The following is a 24,391-nucleotide window of genomic DNA, read 5'->3' as shown; positions in this document are numbered from 1 at the left end:
AAAGACAGGGTGCCCAACGCAGAAGACCTTGATTTCAAGATTAAGTGCCTCGAAAGCTAAGATCGGTAGAAGAATGCAACAAAAGTTATGTTAATACCGAAAGTTGTAAGAATTTTAAAGAGAAGTGATAAACTAGTTTCGAAATAATTTGAAAGGCTGCTAACAAACGGTGCTGTTTAACTCCCACATTATTAACATGTAATATTAAACTCGTCCTCAGCATGCAGTCTTTGCAATCACATCACTATCTTTTCGAAATGTCCACCACTCACAGCGCGGAGGTGACCTAACTAACAATGAACTATGCCCTCAAATACTGTAGTGTCACAACACAAATCGATTCCAATGCCAAAGAAATGGCCGATTGAAGCTTGTCCAGCGGGTTGGGGTGGTTTCGGTACCTATTGTCTTTCTATGTGGCCAACGAAAAGTAGTCTCATAGATTCAGACAGGGCGAATATGGAGGCTAATTCGTACCTGCGCCAGTAAATTTCCAGTTACGCAGGTCAGTGAATTGTTCCCGAAGTGTTTAACAAGAAAGCGAGACACCTGTTGTGCGATGTGGTCTGGCTCTATTGTGCAAGAACTAATCCAAGGCTAATTGTGTGGCGACAGATTGTTCCTAAATTAAAACGTGATCATTTTTCTCACGGAAAAAGGGCTAGTAACATAGCTCCTGAACACTACAGTCACAACTGTACCCCTGGGAGAGCGCATTGATTCCGCTTCACACAAATGGAGATTTTTGAATCCCAAATTCACGACTGAGGTGGAAATGTGCTTCATCTCTGAACCAGATGCAGTCTACATCAACGTGTTCATTGTGAGTCATCGGGAGAATCTAGTTCGCAAAAGCACACGTCAGTCGCATAATTCGTGCAGGTATGGCCTGTACGCTGTGGATTTTATATCAAAATTTGTATAGGCAGTGATGGGGTATTTCCTGTGTGCTGGAGTGCTTCAAACCAGTCTCTGCTGCAGTTATTCGGACCACTTTTGCTGAATAATTCCAGAAACCCTGGCGATATTTTCAGGAGTAACTACAGTTTGCCTGGAGCCGACATTCCCCTCTAGATCGTCAGCCACGCTGCCTGTGCGTTGGAGTTGGGCGAAGAATCTATGAACGGTTTTCGCTTCGAGTTTTCCGGTATTCTAGTGCCGGAAAAAACCTCTTCTTTCGGTACACTAACCATCTTTCACTTTTCTACGATGTAATTTATCGTTCTCAGCTGGAGCGCATTACTTATATGCACTATGTATTGCGATGAAGCGGGCATCTGTTAGCAGCTTTTCTATTTCAAAAGCTTTGTACGACTTCTGTATTAAATTGCTACAGATTTCACAAGAAACATACCGTTTGCTGCACTCGTCTATCAATGTCAGCCTCCGAGAAAATTTAATTGAAATCAAGGACTCCTTCACTGGACATCCCATACAAGACATACAGAAATTATGGACATGTTCATGGACGGAATCACTCCAAGTGTTTCACCACCATTGCCCATGGTAAGTATGAGCCCAGATTGTGATGCGACGCACGTTGATACGTCATGAAATTCACTGAAATCGCTGCTGTTACTATCCAGGAAAGCGCACGTTTGCAGCTAGCATTGGAAATATTTTCAATGGATTGCTTATCAGCAGACACAAATTTATTAGCCGCGCTGAGTGGTAGCGCGATTAGAGGCATCATGTCGCGGACTGCGCGGTTCTTCCAGCCGGAGTTTCGAGTCTTCCCTCGGGCATGGGTGTGTGTGTTGTTCTTAGCGTAAGTTAGTTTAAGTTAGATTAAGTAGTGTGTAAGCCTAGGGACCGATGACCTAAGCAGTTCTGTCCCTTAGAAATTCACACGCATTTTTTTACAAATTTATTCGACACGACAATATGCATTGATTGACTTATGTACGTGTTCTGTCACACCTGTTCCTTACTGATGTGCTACGCAATTATAGATATTACTAATCTAAATTGATTGACTTATGTACGTGGTCTGTCACACCTGTTCCTTACTGATGTGCTACGCAATTATAGATATTACTAATCTAAATCTTCAGAGATGCTTCATCCAATGATATAACGTAAACACCAATCGAGGGTTAAGCCCTAGGCGTGCTGTGGTTGGGCGACTGCTGCAGACAAGGGAGCACGAAGAGCGATCTGTGATCAGTGTGTCACCAATCCCTCCAGCCGTTATTGACAGTAGATAAATCCAGATAGAGAGCTTCTTTTTTCAAGCAGCTCCTCATTTGGCCTCGCGTGGCTGAGTGGACTCCGTTTCAGACCTACCCCAGAAAAAATACGAGGAAGCGCTGGGAATCAAACACGGTCCTCCGCGCCAAAAGCAGTGAGGCTAACTATTTGGCTTCAGACGCAATGCAACTTCTGACATGAGTAATCGGCGTGACCTGTATCAGTTGCGCAGTCAGCTGTTGATACCCCAGAGGTAACGGGTTCGTACATACGTTCGTAGCATTTCTCCATAAGTTTAATAAATGTAACAGATACACATAACATAGATTTTAGTCATGACTACTATGTTCTTCTTCGATATTTACATCATTTTGTGAGTGTTTGAACAAATTTTTGATTCCGCGGCTGTAGAAATCACATGGATTTCAGGCGAAGAACACGCCGAGCCATGTTCGGAGAACATTCTCACCCGGAAAGTGTTGAAGGTCACTAGACAGAGATCAAGTGAATAAAACTGGTGCGGAATAACGTGCCGACCCACTCCCTGTGTAATCCTTTTGTCAGTTAGTTTAGCACATTGCGGGTAGGCGTTATCGTTGTGTAGCACCACTTCCCGCTGTCGTCATGGTAGTTCCTCTCAGATGGCGTCTCTTAGAAGTCTCGGATAAATTTCAGCATCGATGGTTACTCCTCAGGGAAGCAGTTCATAGCACACCAAACCGTCGCTATTCCACCAGACACTACCTTTTGTGGATGCGTGCAGATCTTTGTACGGCGAGATTATGCTTTGTTTGCGCTCAACCATTCGTTTCCTTTCCTTAAGTTAGCATAAAGAAGTAATTTCTCGTCCCCAGTAACAATACAGGACAGGAGTGGCTCATGTTCACGAACCAACTGGAGACGGGCACCAGGTGCACATAAGACCACCAGTTGATTTCCATGATATTGGTACAGAGGATTAACTTCCCCACTGCATGCAAACGACGCACGGGCTGAAATCATCACAGTTCAACATAATCGCCAGTTCTCGAATACAGTGACGTGCATCATTGTGGATTAATGCACTTAAACGATCATCATGAAACACCTAAGGCCTTCCGGAACCTGAATATTCCCTAATGCCAAAACGATTTTCCTTAGCAAGGGAAGACCATTTTCTTTCTGTGCTTCGTCGAATTGCATTTATCCCCATCCACGGAGGAAATGCTTATGGCTTTCTCCGGCGCTGTTACCCAACTCAGACCGTAGAATGTTTCGGAAATGGTCTTATGTCTCCACTTCTCTCCGATCCATTTTCTATTGTCCACAGCTCCACTCAGTCCAAATGATAAAATGGTAACATTGAAACACAAATAGCAACAGTGAGTTACAATAAAATATGGCAAACGATAATCAAACACGTAGTAAACCAAATACCAATATGCGAAACAAAAACTTTTCGACCATGTGCACCGATCTTATACTTCTGAATAACCCTGTAATGATGCTACCAGCAATCTGAGTCCTCTAGGTGATCGCCTCGTGCGTAAACTCGGAGCCTGGGACATCGCTCTTGCCTCCTTTGATCTTCGTTTATTTGTTTTAGTCAGCGCCCAACATTTTGCTCCATATAAGATTGAGAGAGGGCTATGTTCCAATAGAATCTGATTGTCAATGCCACTCCTACTTTGCTACCAAAATTCCAGATAATCTTTGGTTATCTTGTGGTGACTAATGCTGTGCTTCTGGGTGATTGAATTACCATTTTCACATAGCATTTGAACGAGAATCGAATTACAAACACTTGAAACACACCATTAATTTCTAAACTGTTTAATTTGGTAGTCAGTCTGTAACTTTTTGAACCTGAAGCATAAAAAAATTAAATTGAGTCTTTCTCCGTTTTGAGTTGTACAAATGAAAAATTTCTTTGCTACTGGCCAACTGAACCTTCATTGTTATCAGCCAACCTCTAGGTAACATGTCACAATACATTTCTTCTTGTGAATATACCGTGTGAATCAGTTCTGTGCTCATAACTGAGATGATGTGGATTCCTTGTGACTTCCTTGTTGCTGATAATTCGCTCCACACGTGGGTTGGTGGACAGATTTGGATTGGATTGTTTGGGGGAGGAGAACAGACAGCGAGGTCATCAGTCTCATCGGATTGGGGAAGGAAGGCGAAGGAAGTCGGCCGTGCCCTTTCAAAGGAACCATCCCGGCATTTGCCTTGAGCTATTTAGGGAAGTCACGGAAAACCTAAATTTGGATGGCCGGACGCGGGAGTGAACCGTCGTCGACTCAAATGCCAGTCCAGTGTGCTAGCCACTGCGCCACCTCGCTCGGTGACAGATTTGCGTGCTACACGTCTTGCGACGTAGTAGACATTTTTGACTATGACTTTGTAAGGACTAAGATTTCTAAATTGGCCAATAGCAACTAAATTCGATAGTTACACAGCCCGCATCGAACAGTATTTTCATTTGGGAAGTACTCTGTTGGAAAAAAGTCGCAGCACCAAGAAGGAGTCGTGCGACATAAACGAAAGTTTTTCTACATCTGGAAGATGATGCCTATTCAAATTTCGCACCAGTCGAAGAAGAGTGTGTTAGCAGCACCTCTATGTTTGCTTTAAATATACGTTGTAACGGTCGTTAACATTAGTTACTTTTGTGATTGCAGTTGATGTTAGCCACGAATGCCTTCAAGGTGACAAATATGTCTTAAGCAACACCTCATTATGTTTGAAGGAGTTCGTGCAATATGGCTAAAAGAAGCTGGATGTTCGTTCCGCTGTACTGCAGAAAGACCTGGCAGTAATTAACCACCATACACTACTGCTGGCAGAGGCGGTCACGAGAATGCATGGCCGCAAGAAGTCCGGACTCCAGAAGAGCACATGGCATTGCCGAGAGTGAAATGGCTCTTAGCACAATGAGACTTGACTTCTGAGGTCATCAGTCGCCTAGAACTTAGAACTCATTAAACCTAACTAACCTAAGGACATCACACACATCCATGCCCGAGGCAGCATTCGAACCTGCGACCGTAGCGGTCGCTCGGCTCCAGACTGTAGCGCCTAGGACCGCACGGCCACTCCGGCCGGCCGCCGAGAGTGAAGACCGTCGTGCTGAGCGTATGACTCTGGCGCACCGTATAGCATCCGCAGAAGCAGTTTGAGTGGTAGTTGATATTACAGTTACACAAAGATCTGTAAGAAATCCGCCAATTGAAGGAAAGCTCTGGTTCAAACGCCCAGTAGCCTGCATTCCACTGACCCTTTTTGCGACTTCCTTGGTGTCAAGCGTGAACTCATTAGAGGGCAAGATGGAGGTCTGTTGTGTTTTCTGATGATAGAAGGTTTTGTCTCGGTACTAGTGATTGCCGTGTGTTGTGTACAAGGGAACCAGATGAAGGCCTGAAAACAAATTGTGTGCTAGACACACTGGAACCATACATGGAGTAATGGTCTGGGGTGCGATTTCATAAGACAGCAGGATCGCATTTTTTATTTATTCCAAGCACTCTGACCGCAAATTTGTACTTCAGTCTGGTGATTCTATATGTTTTGCTGCCGCTCATGAACAGCATCCCATGTGGTGCTTTCCAAGAGGATAACGCTTACCCCCATACCGCTCTGCCTTACAGAGTGTCGAAGTGTTGCCTCTGCTTGCCCCATCATCACATGTCTCCAATCGAACACGTATGGGACGACTGTGGACGATAATTTCAGCGTCATCCATAAACAGCATTAACTAAACCTGTATTGAATGGCCAAGTGCTACAGGCATAGAACTTCATCTTACAAACCGACATCCGGCAATCGTACAACACAGTCCCTGCACGTCTGCATGCTTGCATTCAGCAGTTAGTTACTGATGAAAATGCATTTCACACTTTTAGTGGCTTGCCTCTTTCATCTCTATGATTTTGCGATGTTAATCTCTTAAATGTGTTACCTAGAAGAAAGAGTTCCCAAAATTTCGTTGCTCTACACTAATTAATTTTTCGTGCTGCGATTTTTTTTCTCTCATGTATATCGACGCTGCTAAGATGTACGCAAACAGAAAAGGTTTCAAAAGAGTCAAGGCGCTGGACAATTTTGTCGCTTATTAAGATTTTTGGCCTTTCAAATGTTTTCTGGGTAATTTCGTCTTCACTACAATTAACAACGTAGGTTTTCGTCCATTTGCTACTGATGTCGTCGATATAGACGTTAAGTAGCGCAGATGACAAACAACAGCTGGCAAGTTAATTTGTAGTTGTCTGCTTCCTTTTTACCCATTTATTCACTTTAATACAAGTTCGTCGATGGAGGCTTCCAATGGAATTTAGCAGGCTATATCTGACATGCATTCCTGTACTCAATTTGTAAACAGCCTGTGGAATGATGTATCATAATCAATGAAAATTACCTTAATTGAATAACTTGTATTTTATTGAATATTCTACGGTGCTTAATAAAAGCATTGATAAAAAGCAATAATGAGACAGTTGTATGCGATTTGTGGTGGGAAAGTTAAATTATTCAAATGTCAGGTCAGCAAGATGAGAGCACTGGTATTATCAACATAATTTAGAGTTGTCATGAGAAGTAACACAAATTTTCAGTTGTCACAACAAACAATTTAAGGGACATTTAATATGCTTCTCAGTTATTGACTGACAGTTCGTTTTGATCAATACGCACAGTTCCTAGTTGAATTACTATGGGCGACACTAGAGTGGAGAGAAAATGGTGTGTTTATTTCAAACATACAAAGATTACACGTTTCCCTTACTGTAGTTTCGTGAAACGTAAGTCATCTGTAGGCTGTTGTCACTGTTCACACTTAGTCTACGATCGCAGTTTAACCACAGTACATTGTGTCCCGCAGCATTATGTTTGCTGTCTGTTCTTTATAGCTTTTAGAAACATTGGCTGCATCATGATCACAATTCTTTTAAGCTTTTGCATAAATAAAGCTATCAGTAGGTATTTTGCATTATAACAGTTTCCGTGGCAGGTTCTCAGGGCGGTTCATTACGGACGACCGAGCTATGAGGAGATCAGTTTCTCAAGAACTACACTCCTGGAAATGTAACAAAGAACACATTGACACCGGTGTGTCAGACCCACCATACTTGCTCTGGACACTGCGAGAGGGCTGTACAAGCAATGATCACACGCACGGCACAGCGGACACACCAGGAACCGCGGTGTTGGCCGTCGAATGGCGCTAGCTGCGCAGCATTTCTGCACCGCCGCCGTCAGTGTCAGCCAGTTTGCCGTGGCATACGGAGCTCCATCTCAGTCTTTAACACTGGTAGCATGCCGCGACAGCGTGGCCGTGAACCTTATGTGCAGTTGACGGACTTTGAGCGAGGGCGTATAGTGGGCATGCGGGAGGCCGGGTGGACGTACCGCCGAATTGCTCAACACGTGGGGCGTGAGGTCTCCACAGTACATCGATGTTGTCGCCAGTGGTCGGCGGAAGGTGCACGTGCCCGTCGACCTGGGACCGGACCGCAGCGACGCACGGATGCACGCCAAGACCGTAGGATCCTACGCAGTGCCGTAGGGGACCGCACCGCCACTTCCCAGCAAATTAGGGACACTGTTGCTCCTGTGGTATCGGCGAGGACCATTCGTAACCGTCTCCATGAAGTTGGGCTACGGTCCCGCACACCTTTAGGCCGTCTTCCGCTCACGCCCCAACATTGTGCAGCCCGCCTCCAGTGGTGTCGTGACAGGCGTGAATGGAGGGACGAATGGAGACGTGTCGTCCTCAGCGATGAGAGTCGCTTCTGCCTTGGTGCCAATGATGGTCGGATGCGTGTTTGGCGCCGTGCAGGTGAGCGCCACAATCAGGACTGCATACGACCGAGGCACACAGGGCCAACACCCGGCATCATGGTGTGGGGAGCGATCTCCTACACTGGCCGTACACCTCTGGTGATCGTCGAGGGGACACTGAATAGTGCACGGTACATCCAGACCGTCATCGAATCCATCGTTCTACCATTCCTACACCGGCAAGGGAACTTCCTGTTCTAACAGGACAATGCACGTCCGCATGTATCCCGTGCCACCCAACGTGCTCTAGAAGGTGTAAGTCAACTATCCTGGCCAGCAAGATCTCCGGATCTGTCCCCCATTGAGCATGTTTGGCACTGGATGAAGCGTCGTCTCACGCGGTCTGCACGTCCAGCACGAACGCTGGTCCAACTGAGGCGCCAGGTGGAAATGGCATGGCAAGCCTTTCCACAGGACTACATCCAGCATCTCTACGATCGTCTCTATGGGAGAATAGCAGCCTGCATTGCTGCTAAAGGTGGATATACACTGTACTAGTGCCGACATTGTGCATGCTCTGTTGCCTGTGTCTATGTGCCTGTGGTTCTGTCAGTGTGATCATGTGATGTATCTGAGCCCAGGAATGTGTCAATAAAGTTTCCCCTTCCTGGGACAATGAATTCATTGTGTTCTTATTTCAATTTCCAGGAGTGTATATGGGTTATTACACATAGCAGATGTTACGAACAGCAAATATGGGGGCCGCTCGGGGTAGCCACGATTCGTGCGACTTCCATGTCGGCGGTTCGAGTCCTCACTCGGGCATGGGTGTGTGTTTTGTTTTTTCTGTAAGTTAGTTTAAGTTAGATTAAATAGTGTGTAACCCTAGTGAACGATGACCTCAGCACTTTCGTCAAATAGGACTTTACCACAAAATTAGAGCTAGATGTCAGTGGTAAACCGTAACCTCTGTTCTTAATGCTTCTGAATACAAGAGACCGTCCTTTAAAGTCCCAACACCCGCCATCACGGGACCTTTCAAATATAATGACCATACGCGTTGAGACATTTATCCCATTGGGAGACGATCAGTTCCTGTTTCGTAGAACGTGGTCAGCCACTGACTAATCCACATCCGCACTTACTACTGCACTGCGTTTTCCGACTGAACTGATGTCCTCGAATGTCTTTCTCCAGGTTGCCAAGGAATAAGCTGCAGTGTTTTACAAAATGGAACCGTCTCAGGGTTCCGTTGTAGCGGGTGTTCGGTTATCATTTGCTTGTACGTTTCAGAATCGTCTTAAGTCAGTGCGCTGTAGTATGTTTACTAGAACTTGGAAACGCCATTAATGGGGTAGCAAATGTCAAACCGAAGTAACATAGGAGACAATGTTAACCGAAGAATTAATCTGTTACATAACAGGCAAGTGGTGACTGTCGTATGACTGCTGCTGCCGTCCTCATATAGCTGCGCTTTCTTCAGTGACGTCACTGGTGCTCGCTCCAGCGCCATATATGGTAATGTTATCATCGCACCTGACCCCCCCCCCCCCCCTCCCCATGAACCATGGACCTGGCCGTTGGTGGGGAGGCTTGCGTACCTCAGCGATACAGGTGGCCGTACCGTAGGTGCAACCACAACGGAGGGGTATCTGTTGAGAGGCCAGACAAATATGTGGTTCCTGAAGGGGGGCAGCAGCCTTTTCAGTAGTTGCAGGGGCAACAGTCTGGATGATTGACTGATCTGGCCTTGCAACATTAACGAAAACGGCCTTGCTGTGCTGGTACTGCGAACGGCTGAAAGCAAGGGGAAACTACAGCCGTAATTTTTCCCGAGTACATGCAGCTTTACTGTATGATTAAATGATGATGGCGTCCTCTTGGGTAAAATAGTCCCCCATTCGGATCTCCGGGCGGGTACTACTCAGGAGGACGTCGTTATCAGGACAAAGAAAACTGGAGTTCTACGGATCGGAGCGTGGAATATCAGATTCGTTAATCGGCCATGTTGGTTAGAAAATTTAAAAAGGGAAATGGATAGGTTAAAGAGAGATATAGTGGGAATTAGTGAAGTTCGGTGGCAGGAGGAACCAGACTATTGGTCAGGTGAATACAGAGTTATAAATACAAAATCAAATAGGGGTAATGCAGGAGTAGCTTTAATAATGAATAAAAAATAGGAGTGCGGGTAAGCTACTACAAACAGCATAGTGAACGCATTATTGTGGCCAAGATAGACACAAAGCCCATGCCTAATACAGTAGTACATGTTTATGTGCCAACTAGCTCTGCCGATGATGAAGAAATTGATGAAATGTATGATGAGATAAAAGAAATTATTCAAGTAGTGAAGGGAGACCAAAATTTAATAGTCATGGGTGACTGCAATTCGTCAGTAGGAAAAGGCTGAGAAGGACACATAGTAGGTGATTATGGATTGGGGCTAAGAAATGAAAGAGGAAGCCGTCTGGTAGAATTTTGCACAGAGCACAACTTAATCATACCTAACACGTGGTTCAAGAATCATAAAAGAAGGTTGTATACACGGAAGAATCCTTGAGATACTAAAAGGTATCAGATAGATTATATAATGGTAAGACAGATATTTAGGAATCAGGTTTTAAATTGTAGGACATTTCCAAGGGCAGATGTGGACTCTGACCACAATCTATTGGTTATGACCTGTAGGTTAAAACTGAAGAAACTTCAATAAGGTGGGAATATAAGGACATGGGATCTGGATAAGCTGAAAGAACCAGAGGTTGTACAGAGTTTCAAGGAGAGCATAAGGGAACAATTGACAGGAATGGGGGAAAGAAACACAGTAGAAGAAGAATGGGTAGCTCTGAGGGATGAAGTAGTGAAGGCAGCAGAGGATAAAGTAGGTAAAAAGACGAGGGCTGCCAGAAATCCTTGGGTAACAAAAGAAATATTGAATTTAATTGATAAAACGAGAAAATATAAAAATGCAGTAAATGAAGCAGGCAAAAAGAAATACAAACGTCTCAAAAATGAGATCGACAGGATGTACAAAATGACTAAGCAGAGATGACTAGAGGCAAATGTAAGGATGTAGAAGCTTATCTCACTAGGGGTAATATAGTTACTGCCTACAGGAAAATTAAAGAGACCTTTGGAGAGAAGGGAACCACGTGTATGAATATCAAGAGCTCAGATGGCAACCCAGTTCTAAACAATGAAGGCAGAAAGGTGGAAGGAGTATATAGAAGGTTTATACAAGGGCGATGTACTTGAGGACAATATTATGGAAATGGATGAGGATGTAGATAAAGACGAAATGGGAGATACGATACTGCGTGAAGAGTTTGACAGAGCACTAAAAGACCTGAGTCGAAACAAGGCCCCCGGAGTAGATAACTGACGGCCATGGGAAAGCCAGTCATGACAAAACTCTACCAGCTGGTGAGCAAGATGTATGAGACAGGCGAAACACCCTCAGACTTCAAGAAGAATGTAGTAATTCTAATCCCAAAGAAAGCAGGTGCTGACAGATGTGAAAATTATCGAACTATCAGTTTAATAAGTCACAGCTGCAAAATACTAACGCGAATTCTTTACAGACGAATGGAAAAACTGGTAGATGTGGACCTCGGGGAGGATCAGTTTGGATTCCGTAGAAATGGTGGAACACGTGAGGCAATACTGACCTTACGACCTATCTTAGAAGAAAGATTAAGAAAAGGCAAACCTACGTTTCTATCATTTGTAGACTTAGAGAAAGCTTTTAAAAGTGTTGACTGGAATATTCTCTTTCAAATTCTAAAGGTGGCAGGAGTAAAATACAGGGAACGAAAAGCTATTTACTATTTGTGCAGAAACCAGATGGCAGTCATAAGAGTCGAATGGCATGAAAGGGAAGCATTGGTTGGGAAAGCAGTGAGACAGGGTTGTAGCCTCTCCGCGATGTTATTCAATCTGTATATTGAGGAAGCAGTAAAGGAAACAAAAGAAAAATTTGGAGTAGGTATTAAAATTCATGGAGAAGAAGTAAAAACTTTGAGGTTCGCCGATGACGTTGTACTTCTGTCAGAGACGGCAAAGGACTTGGAAGAGCAGTTGAACGGAATGGACAGTGTCTTGAAAGGAGGATGTAAGATGAACATCAACAAAAGCAAAACGAGGAGAATGGAATGTTCTCAAATTAAATCGGGTGATGCTGAGGGAATTAGATTAGGAAAAGATACACTTAAAGTAGTATAGGAGTTTTGCTATTTAAGAAGTAAAAGTTACTGATGATGGTCGAATTAGAGAGGATATAAAATGTAGACTGGCAATGGCAAGGAAAGCGTTTCTGAAGAAGAGAAATTTGTTAACATCGAATATAGATTTATGTATCAGGAAGTCGTTTCTGAAAGTATTTGTTTGGAGTGTAGCCATGTATGGAAGTGAAACATGGACGATAACTAGTTTGGACAAGAAGAGAATAGAAGCTTTCGAAATGTGGTGCTACAGACGAATGCTGAAGATAAGGTGGATAGATCACGTAACTAATGAGGAGGTATTGAAAAGGGTTGGGGAGAAGAGAAGTTTGTGGCACAACTTGACTAGAAGGACATTCAAAAATGGTTCAAATGGCTCTGAGCACTATGGGACTTAACATCTATGGTCATCAGTCTTCTAGAACTTAGAACTACTTAAACCTAACTAACCTAAGGGCAACACACAACACCTAACACCCATCCTTCACGAGGCAAAGAAAATTCCTGACCCCGCCGAGAGTCGAACCCGGGAACCCGAGCGCGTGAAGCGAGAACGCTACCGCACGACCACGAGATGAGGGCACTAGAAGAAGGGATCGGTTGGTACAACATGTTTTGAGGCATCAAGGGATCACAAATTTAGCATTGGAGGGCAGCGTGGAGGGTAAAAATCGTAGAAGGAGACCAAGAGATGAATACACTAAGCAGATTCAGAAGGATGTAGGTGGCAGTAGGTACTGGGGATGAAGAAGCTTGCACAGGATAGAGTAGCATGGTGAGCTGCATCTAACCAGCCTCAGGACTGAAGGCAACAACAACAACAACAACAACAACATTGCGCGCTTTCCGCGTCTGCTTCAACTTTCCGATAGCCTGGTTCCTAGCTGTGCTTAGCTCCAAGCTGCCATCTTTATTGTAGGTGATGTCAGAAATTTGTAACGAGATCGCTTTTTGTATAATACTCTCCCAAAAACTAGTAGCCCGCGTAATAACAGATGCCGCTGCAAATGCAATACGGTGTCCGTTTCCTGAATCATATTCAGAAACCGTTTAAGAACATACCTGATGTAAGATACAGTTTTGGAATAGAAGTGACCAGGATTAGTTTAAGGATAGTTGGTACATAATTAATACCAGCACTTATGGCGACGCAGTAGAAGATTCTCATATAAACAAATTTTACATAACGGCCGAAAAAGAGGGACACGTCAGGGGAAGAAAGGTTCCCCAACAAAAGCTGTCAACACTGGGGGATGTTTTTATCTTAGTTGATAAAGTGGATTCAAAATGCACACGTTTCGTACAAAGAACTGTGCCGAAATGATTCGTAGGCTACAAGAAATCAGAAAAGATGGAAACGTATTCGCAACTGCAAACATGATATGTGATCAGACACCAGCTGCGCGATTTATTGTTGACAACGAAAATCTATGCATAACTGGTAGTCGAACCCGAATTTCCCATTGGCAGGCTTTAACCGCGTTGGCCAACTCAACACTCCTCGAGGATCGACACAAATTTCCGTATGTCACCGTCTGCGTACGTACTGTACTTGCCCAGTTGCTGGTTCAAATGGTTCTGAGCTCTACGTGACGTAACTTCTGAGGTCATCAGTCCCCTAGAACTACTTAAACCTAACTAACCTAAGGACATCACACACATCCATGCGCGAGACAGGATTCGAACCTGTAGCGCCTAGAACCGCTCGGCCACTCCGGCCTGCACCAATTGCTGTGACTTCCGCACAAGGTGAGAATCATGATTGTCGTCGCGGTCTCGTCTTGCAAAGAAATACAATATTGCAGTGGCTGGTCGATCCTGGACGTATGCTTGGCTCGCTAAGATTGTTAAGGAGACGTACGCGTTAAGCGGCGGACCAGTGTTCAAGTCTCAGTACGACACAAATTTAAATATATCCTGTACATTGTGCGGCTAGAGTCTGACCTTATTGCCAATTGCGAATACATTTCTAATATTTCGTACGGGTTTTGCTCGCAACTGTGCCTAGTCCTTTACACAAACACGCACGTCTGAAGGACATTGATGAGAACATTGTAAAAAACACAGGCGTTTTAATATAGAAAATCCTGACAACATGAAATTAAAAGTGTCAGCAATGTGATGCTATAACCTGGTGTATGCAAGGTGATACACACTGACGTTGTGTAAATTTGCGACGTTATAATCGAAGAACCCTGGAACGTTTTAATATCAGGAACCTACAGCAGGAAACGTGAAACTAAGTTTCCGTAGTCACCACTGAGCTCTTGACAATTTGTGCTCTGTACGAGATGTTGCCAGGTTAATTTATCGGTAAATATACGGCTGGAGTTCTTGGAGATAGCCTTCCTCAAACACACATCTTACGATATCGTTTGAACCATGCATGGTATTTGAACTTTCTGGACAATGTGGCGTCTAAACATTTGGAGGATGTTCCCTTGCAGTTATGAACTCATTTGTGGTTTCAGAACGACGGTGCCGCAGCGCCCTTTTATCGTTAGATGAAGCCATGTGACATAATTTGAGGCAGAGAGTAATTTGAAGGGGATGCCCAGTTTCTTGGCCTGTCCTTTCCCGTGACCCCACCTGTTTATACTTTTCCTTCGGCAGGCAGGATCGCCGAGCGGTTCTAGGCGCTAGAGTCTGTAACTGCGCGACCGCTAAGGTCGCAGGTTCGAATCCTGCCTCGGGCATGGATGTGTGTGTTAATTCCTTTTGTTAGTTAGGTTTAATTAGTTCTAAGTTTTAGGGGACTTATGACCTTAGAAGTTAAGTCCCATAGTGCTCAGAACCATTTGAACATTTTTGAACTTTTCCTTCTAGGGTTACGTAAAGTCCCTTGCATACTCCACACTGGCAGGTGCAGTACCTGAACTTATAGAATGCATCTTTACAACATTTAATACTGTCACTGGGGAAAGAGGAATCTTAGAGAGAATCAGACAAAACATAATTCTTTGTGGCACATTATGTAACGGAGTTGTTGGTCGTCATTTTCAACATTTCTCTGCATTAAAGTCACTGTTTCCGTTTACGGTATTCGATTGTGCGTCACTGTCAATAAATGTTTTCCAATCTACAGTATTCTAATTAGCGTAACGACAATATAGAGAATGCTCATAGTGCCGTCGAGACTTTCTTTCACGTCTCCAGCTATAGTTTCCTAATCGCAAACTATTGTGAACTTAATCCTCTACAATCTCTAAATTTTTTAAAACGACCGCCTGTAACACACTATATTACTAAGAACTAGGAAGGAAGGGAAGACTTGATGTCTATGGACAAAAATTACCAGAAAAATGATCAAGTTAATATTGTTGAAATCATTATAGGTCAATGAATGGAAGTCCTAACGAGTTCGATGACAGTTACGGGCGTAATGGACGGCACAAGAGACAGAAAAATGTATTAGTCGACTACAGTCGTTAATTTAAGCACCACGCATAACCAGAGGGTTCCGATATATCAAATGAGAAGAGGCCTCAGCTGAATGAGAAAAGCAGACACTGGGAAATGTGGTGACTGAATGAATGGTATGGACTAAAACAACTATGATAAGCCACCCAGTTCTGCCATATGCTTCAGAAATAATTTCGGGTGTTATTGAGTGTACGTAAGTTGTTCTCGAGTTATGACGAGGACATGTCAAAAATCTCTTATATATATCCTACTTAAAACTTCTAAGAGGTTCATGGCGCCGGTAAATACTGACAAAAAATGAGTGTAATCTCGTTAAATTTTAGCACTTACAGTCTAACAGAAGGTTTTTGAGGAAAGGATCGGTCATTACGAGGTTAATTACGCAGAAAATCCCCACGTCACTCGTATTTAACTTATAATGTTTTCTCATTTCCTTGTAAAGAGGTTACCAGCTATGATGTTATTTGGTTTTCATTGCTTTGCTGGAAGGCTTCCACCATGCACTATAGAGTACGCTGTGTATATGTTTATGCGGAACGAGGTGGAAATTGAACCACGGTTATTGCAACATAACCCGGTGATGCTTCTCCAATCATTAAAATACATCGAATGCATGTGTCTGGCTGATGTCTAACTCTTCAAGTAACAGGCGGCAGTAGTAGACCGTTGAAGCCATTGTTCGAGTTAAAAACGGATGACTACTAGTGCCACTTTCTCGTGAAAGTATCCGGAGACGTATTTGTGGATATTAACTTGATATGTGTCCATATTGTGCTTTTAATGGCGTCAGAAACTCAGATGGGGCCATTTTAACGATGGGTCTGAATCCGTGTGGGGTACATTCTTCCTCTAGCGCCCAAACCAGAGAAGGTTTGACGGTGGGGTATGGAGCAAAGTCCTCCTCCTCATTCAAACCTAAGGTGCGGCAATGGGTTTCAGTCGCGGCTCATGGCAGGCCAGTCTATTTCAGGAATATTATTGTCTGCGAACTATCACCCCACTGCTGGTGCTTCATGACACTGTCCAATGTCACGCTATTACAATCACCGTCTCCGAACTGTTCCTCTACTGTACGCAGTACACAGTGCTGTTAAAACGTGTCCATCTACTTCCGCATTAATGTTTTTCTTTAAGCGCTAGAAAGACACCACGCCCCAATCGTGAAAAACACCCCCAAATCGTAACACAACTTTCTCCGTACTTCACTCCGCACTACACATCAAGGCAAGTAGCGTTCTCCAATCATTCGCCAAACCCAATCACATCCATCACGTTTCTGCAGAGTACTGCGTGCCTCGTAACTCCAAGTCACTCTGTTCCAGTCACTCGCTGTCCTGTGGCGTCGCTCTTTGTACCATCTAAAGGTCGTTATCACTGAATACAGAAATGTGTGGCTTATACGGAGCTGCTCTGCCATTGTATCGCATTCTTCTTAACTCTCTACGCACAGTCGTCGTTCTGATTGAACTACTGATAGCACTTTGGAACACACTAGTGATTTGTGCCATTTTTCACAACCACCCACGACAATACTCGACGGTCCCTGTCCATCCGTAGTCTTGGTTTGGCTGTCGATGTGCTTCTTCGATTTCACTTAAAAATTACATCAGCAATAGTCGACTGTCGCAGCATCAGAAGTTTTCAAATACCCGTGTTAGATATGTTTTTCAGATGACATCCAGTGACGAGGCCACGTTACTGAGTTCTCATGACCGACTCATTTTGCTGTTACTGCTGCTCCAGAGACGACGCAATACTCCCCTCCCCCTTTCATTAAAGCCGGCCGCGGTGGTCTTGCGGTCCTAGGCGCGCAGTCCGGAATCGTGCGACTGCTACGGTCGCAGGTTCGAATCCTGCCTCGGGCATGGATGTGTGTGGTGTCCTTAGGTTAGTTAGATTTAAGTAGTTCTAAGTTCTAGGGGACTAACGACCACAGCGTTTGAGTCCCATAGTGCTCAGAGCCATTTGAACGATTTGATCCTTTCATTAAGAGAGATCCGCCCCCAGTGACATGTAGTAGGTTATTCTACTTTACTTAGGGGCGTGTGGATGGTTTTTGGTGATATACTGTGCTTATTAACACTTGCGACTGGACCGTAAACAGTGATGTATGCTTATTTTCTAGATAATTATTCTAAAGTTATGTCCACTGACGACTACGCCACATATGATTGCGTCCACAATCACTTACGCAATTAAAACTGAACACGCCCTCTAAACTAGCCGTTAATTCTTAATAATGTACTTACCTATACTAACAGTATGGTTTAAACGATATTCTTTAACTTATCGATAACGTGGATCCATATAAAGTCCATAAAGACTTTGTGGTGTCACCGCCAGACACCACACTTGCTAGGTGGTGGCCTTTAAATCGGCTGCGGTCCGGTAGTATACGTCGGACCCGCGTGTCGCCACTATCAATGATTGCAGACAGAGCGCCGCCACACGGCAGGTCTAGAAAGACTTCCTCGCCGCAGTTGTACAGCCGACTTTGCTAGCTATGGTTCACTGACTTCTACGCTCTCATTTGCCGAAACGATAGTTAGCATAGCCTTCCGTACTATTGATATTGTGAATCATGTACCATAAAGAGCGACGTTCGTTATTAATGGTTTAAAGATAAGTATTCCACGAGCTACGTCCGTTTCTCTCAATTCTAATTCCCTTGTCATGTTCCAGACCTCACGCCAGCCTGCGTGAGCTGAGACGCGTGCATTTCGGCCTCCTTTAACCATACGGTTGGCTCTCCTGCCAACCACAACAGACTTGTTTAACTTATAAGTTATTAAGGACTGATTCGCTACATAAATTTGGCAGGGATGGACAGCGGAATGAAATATTGCGATATTCCACAGTAAAGCAGATGGGAGAAAGTGGACATGGATGAAGGAAAGTGTCTCTAACGGACGTGTATTTGATGTTAAGCTCTATTGATGTAGTTTCATTAATGATTTGTAACGGAACTCCAGCTCCTTTACGAATAATGATGCTCATTGTCACCTCTCTGTCACCAATCTGGGCCGGCCGTGGTGTCCGAGCGGTTCTAGGCGCTACAGTCTGCAACCCCGCTACCGCTACTGTCGAAGGTTCGAATCCTGCCTCAGGCATGAAAGTGTGTTATGTCCTTAGGTTAGTTAGGTTTAAGTAGTTCTAAGTTCTAGGGGACTGATGACAGAAGTTAAGTCTCTTAGTGGTCAGAGCCATTTGAACCACCAATCTGGCCACTACTTGAATACACATCAATGGCAACGCGTTGGACCCAGCACAAGGGCATAATAACAGGGAGGCAAAACGACGACTGTCTCTTTAAACTGAGACCGCAGACGCTGTAGCGGTAACAACTACTGTTATTAGGTAGTCTACTAATCATTTTTCATCGGGCGCGCCTCAGCGAGAAGTGCACGAGAACGCTTCTGTTAGCACCGGTATTACTTTTATTATTTACGGTATCTCCGGAACATATAACCAATTCAGTCTTCCCTTGATGCTTCATCAGAAAATTATGAAATGTGCCGTTCGTATGCTCTTCATAAAAATTAAAATCTAGACATGCAACAACTTATCACATTGGTGCTGGGATTTTTGTTGCTTTTATTGGAAAGCTTTTGCCCTGCATAATCTCCTTCTTAAGATGTGTACGTGACATAAAGTAGTTCATAAATTAAGATAAACTTTGGTTTGAAAAGCTTTTACGCAAGTAAAGAGACGAAACGATATTAATTCTACGGAGAGAATGCTAGGAAACGTTAGTCACCCCCCCCCCCCCCCATAAAAAAGAAAGAAAAACTGGTTGTGTAAGTGCACAACTAGTTCCACGACACCGATGCAAGTAGTGGCAGCGAAGTGATGTGTCAGTGGGAAGCGGTTTTTAAACGTGATAGGAACAGCTGCTCTTAGTGAGTACACGGCCCTCTCAACCAGATTCGGAACGTACATTCACAATATAACTGTGTGCAATTGGTAGAAAGCCACAGATGAAATGGGTAAATGATTTGGCACCTTTTCAATATGCCAAGCAACAATAGCTGGCTGAGCACGTGTAGTGTGATTCGAAGAGTCACTATTTACATTCATTTCAAACGATGCAAAGATCATAGAACACCGACAGCCTAATGAAGGGTTTAACTCACCGAGGGTGGAAGGTACAGGGGATCCAGGAGTTGTTTCTTTGGTTTTCTTTGGATTGTTTTTCATGACAAGACTAGTGTGCACTCATTAGGGTAACCATAAAAATGAACCAGGAACTTTATTTCAGCATCTTCCATGAGCAGTGTACGTGACATACAGTAGTCTCGGCAATACTGTGGACACTCCTGTCTTTCAACAACGCAACAATACTTTTATAGGGACGCACACGAAGGAACATTTCTATGAGTAACACTCAGGCATGCTATGGTACCTCGATAGGCCAGCTGTATATCATCCGATACTGATTCCACAGATAATTTAGTTCGAATAAATTCGGTACGTGTTGGGGTCGAGCGTTAGTGGCGTACGAAAATATGTGTAGGACTGGGACGCAACTAAGATTTCCTGCTTGATGTGAGCGTCACCTTAACGACTTCGGCTACCTGTGCACGCCTTTAACACCGTCCAAATTCCAAGTGTCACACTATATGCATAAGTGTAAATTAGTAGAACTGGTTATTTGTGGTAAGATCTTATGGAATCAAACTGCTGAGGTCATCGGTCCCTAAGCTTACAAACTACTTAATCTAATTTAAACTAGCTTACGCTAAGTACAATACACACACCCACGCCCAAGGGAGGACTCGAACCTCCAACGGAAGGAGTTGTGCTGACCGTCACAAGACTCCCAAGTCCGCGTGGCTACCCCGCGTGGCCTGTATCATAATCCCATACATAGATGACTTGATGCTGACACCATCACCCTGGCCTCCCGCTCCACAGACAATTAGACCATGAGAAACCGCAAGAGATGATGTTATAGTCTTATAGTCTTTGCTCTGCCTTGGCATGGATTATTTACTTACATGTCTGAAGGAAATGATATAACACGATCGATAGCAGCACGAATATAGTTTGAAAAATATCGCTGAGTGTGACTATCTTGGCATTCTCTGCAGTAGGTGTAGACGTACTACCTGTTAATGCCTGTCAGTGGTGGGCTTGTGAGATACACATTTCCCGCTTATCTCAAACAGTCACCTTAACGAGCGGTCGCCTTAATCACCTCTGTTATCTATGCACGCCTCTCGGACAGAGCCACGCTCTCATATGTCACACTATCTACATCCCTGTACAATAGTCCCCTAAGTTCATGACTTTCATACATGCAAGTAAGTATTGCACGACAAGACTGGCAAAAGACGATAACATCGTTAGTCACGATTCCTCATACTCTCACTCTCACTGGTGCTATCCAGATTAATGCTTCGAGCATTAAGTCAGGAATGAGTGGGACACTGATTCAGGTATTGTGACTTATGAAAATGAGGGTTAATCCAGGAGGCGTGCACGGACAGTCTAAGTGGTTAAGGTGACTCCTCGCGATAAGCGTGAAACAAAGTTTAGAGTCTTGGTATGGCACAAGTTTTCACATGTCACTTATAAGGAGCATACTGTGCCTAATATTTCCGATGCCCAGATTTTCGCATTCAGCAAATTTATTTCGAACTAAATTTGCACGGCTGTCGCTCCCCCGTGATGTCTGTTTTTTGACATATGGAAGTAAAACTCAATAGACAACGTGTGGAAATATTAGGAAGCTGCAATGTAGCAGTTTCCATTCCCGTAATTTGCTAGTTCAGCAGTACCGAATTATCATCGAGTGGCTTAAGCAAGATTTTAGTATATATAGAGAAATTTAAGCCCTCAGTTCCCAGACGAATGTGGCCATTTATCAAGGCTAGAGGATGCCCTACACGGTATTAGCGTGATGCCAGGTGGTGCTACTATCGTACTAAATGTGTTCATGACGTGCCATGAGGAAATCAAGGAGGCTACTGTGAAAGTTATAGTTCTTTATGTGTTTTAGTAATAATATTTTGAAGGGTAACATGATCTTAGACATATCGCACTGTCCGTAAGCATTTCGCTTTTAGATGCCAGCACAGCGCTTCGTTCCAGCACGGCCTGTTCTGTGTCCTGGGCACCAGAGGGGGTAATGTACTGCTTTCGACCTGGGTGATCGATCGTTATGGATGTTTACGCTCGTTCAACAGCGGTCATTTGTCGTGATAACGGTCTGAACTCCGGCGGCCTCAGCTGACGGCCTCTGTTTTCCTGTTGTTAGTGCGGGAGCTGGGAATCAGCTTACCTCGTCCTTCACGCCAAATCTAGAAACATTTGTTCTTATAGGGTACCCAGCACGAGATCCGATTTCGCACTGCAGAATCAAACGAAACCAGTCTAATACAGACAGCAGTGAAGGAAATAATTTTATAGATACAGTGGATCGAAGCAGTTGATGAAACACATATAATTACTAACAAGAAACAGTGGTCCTTCCTGGGATGTCAAATAGCTGAAAATAATTAGGACCTGTAATTTTTCCGAGGTGGTGGTGTTGAGCGATACGTTTTTAAAGTATAGTGTATACAATAACACATAACAGGTGATGCGACATAGAACAATTAGGTAGCCTCGTTACGATGGTCAACGGAATAAAGAAACACTGAAGACGAAAAACGAAACAGGTGGCACTCGACTAAAAGCTATAACTCAGTCGAAATCCATAAACCTCTTGAATATTTTGAAATTATTAATAATTGAGTCTTGATCGCATATAGGCTGTATATATTCCGTCTGGTGACCGGTTTCGGTTTTCTGTAAGACCATCATAGGACCATATGTTTTACTGTGTAAACAAGAGCTCTACGCATCGTAAGTGGTCGAGGAATCTATACAATCACAGAAATAAGATAACATAACGTAAAATACTGGTATACCCTTGGTGACGGCAGGTGCTTGTGGCAATAGCAGACCCCTCTGGAGACGTGTGGTACAGTGCTGAGTGGAGTTCAGTCGTTGTGGTTTTAATATGGAAGCTCCGCCCACCCCCTCCTGCGTAGTGCCACGTACAGCCAATCGCAGAGAACCGTCCTGTAATCTGCGAGAGCTGTTTGTAAAAGAATGTTTAAGTCATAGAAAACCTGATGGAGGAGGCTGTAGGCGGAGCTCCACTCGGCACTGTACCACACGTCTCCACAGCGATCTGCTAGCGCCACTAAGGGGAGACCAGCCATATATTTTATGTAATCTTAATTCTGTGATTGCGTAGACCGTTTACGATACGTGCAGCTCTTCTTTATAGAGTAAAACAAATGGCCCGCTAATGGTCTTGTAAAAGACCGAAACCGGTCACCAAGCGAGAGATACACTACTTACATACGATCAAGACCATTTTACTGAAATAACTGGAATATAATTATCAGATCGCTTTTCTCAGTACAGAGTTCCAAAGAAAATCTTCAATATTTTCCTTCAGTTACTGCATTTACTAAGTCTTTATGTTTCAGCATGGTCTTAAAGTGTACTCTGAACACAAATATACGTCGAAATGCTTCGATTCCAGTTCCACTTTGCCACCATTGTAATCGTAGCAGCATGTTGTGTCTCAAGACATTATTAGTTGCTATTCACCTTACGTCATAAAACAGGAACACTCCATTTACAATAAGGAGGCACATCTGAACAGATTTACCAGATTTATATGATTATTATCTGCAGAAACAATTATACTTGTTATGTACTGGAGTACACGAAATGTGTGAACGTAGCCTATGAAGCAACGCTGGGACGAAGTCATAACATCAATAGTTGGAGTCCACTTTTCTCCTTCACTTTGCTGGTGCGTAGTGTATTCTAAGCAAAAGCTCTTTCAAAATATTCTTGTTGAAGGATGGGATGACGGTACTCGACATGCTGAGAAAGCTACACGACGCCTGTACAGAGTTAGATCATTTATTAGAATAAGATCAAGAACTGGATCAAAATTGTACGGGAAGGAAACTAAACGTTAATGACCAGTAGAGTAGTGGAAACTGTCAGCTACGCAGACTGACTCGAATTTTCTGGGAATGTAAGCGTCAGGTTCACTTCGCATGTGTCACCTTGCTGCACAGATAAATTGTCACAAAGGCATACAGAAGATGCGTCAAGCTTAGAGCATGAGGTAGTATGGTGAAGAGATGTGAGAACCTTCGCAGCTGACAAACGTTTTGAGAGAGAGAGGTAACTGACGACACCATTTCCCATTTGTTACGAAACCCCCGTCTTTATTATTTGTAAATGAGAACTATAGCAAATCTTATGTCAAACGTCTAAATTGTTTAACCACACTAGTCTTCTTAGACTGTCATGATTATCGTTTGATAGGAAAGCTGTGGTAAAACACTGTACTCACATCGGAGAAGACGGCAGTTAGAATTGTGTTCTCAGCATTCATATTTAGATTTTACATTGCGTTGAAAATCGTTTAAGCCATACAACAGGATGATTCCTTTGAAAATAATAATTATTCAACTGGTTCTAGTTAATAATGTCTCGTTTGTTAACAAAATTACCAATATTTTGAGTTGCATGTATCCAGCTCAAATTTCAGTCAGTCACTAAGCAAGTGAGTATTCAGATCAGTTTTAAATTGCAGTCTGCTAAGGATTGAAAGCATGAAATATGTTGATGAGACATCTCTTTTAAACATAAGTTTACTCATAGAGCGTAATACGAGCTGGTAACGTAAGGTTTCGTCCCTAATCCTAAGAAATACATCACTGTTTTATAAATATAATGTAAAGCATTCAGAATCAACGGAGTAGGCGATGCTTTTGAGTGAC

At 43.6% G+C, this 24,391-nt stretch overlaps 1 protein-coding gene across 1 annotated transcript in view; it reads left to right on the top strand.

Moving 5' to 3' along the window:
* The window catches only part of LOC126266972 (hemicentin-2-like), an 852,087-nt gene that overhangs the window by 807,558 nt on the left and 20,138 nt on the right, over positions 1 to 24,391 (top strand). The window lies entirely within an intron of this gene.

Source organism: Schistocerca gregaria, chromosome 4 (assembly GCF_023897955.1).
Source record: "Schistocerca gregaria isolate iqSchGreg1 chromosome 4, iqSchGreg1.2, whole genome shotgun sequence".
Classification (NCBI taxonomy): Eukaryota; Metazoa; Arthropoda; class Insecta; order Orthoptera; family Acrididae; genus Schistocerca; species Schistocerca gregaria.
The sequence above is the reverse complement of the archived record's forward strand: the minus strand, read 5'-3'. Positions and strand labels throughout refer to the sequence as shown.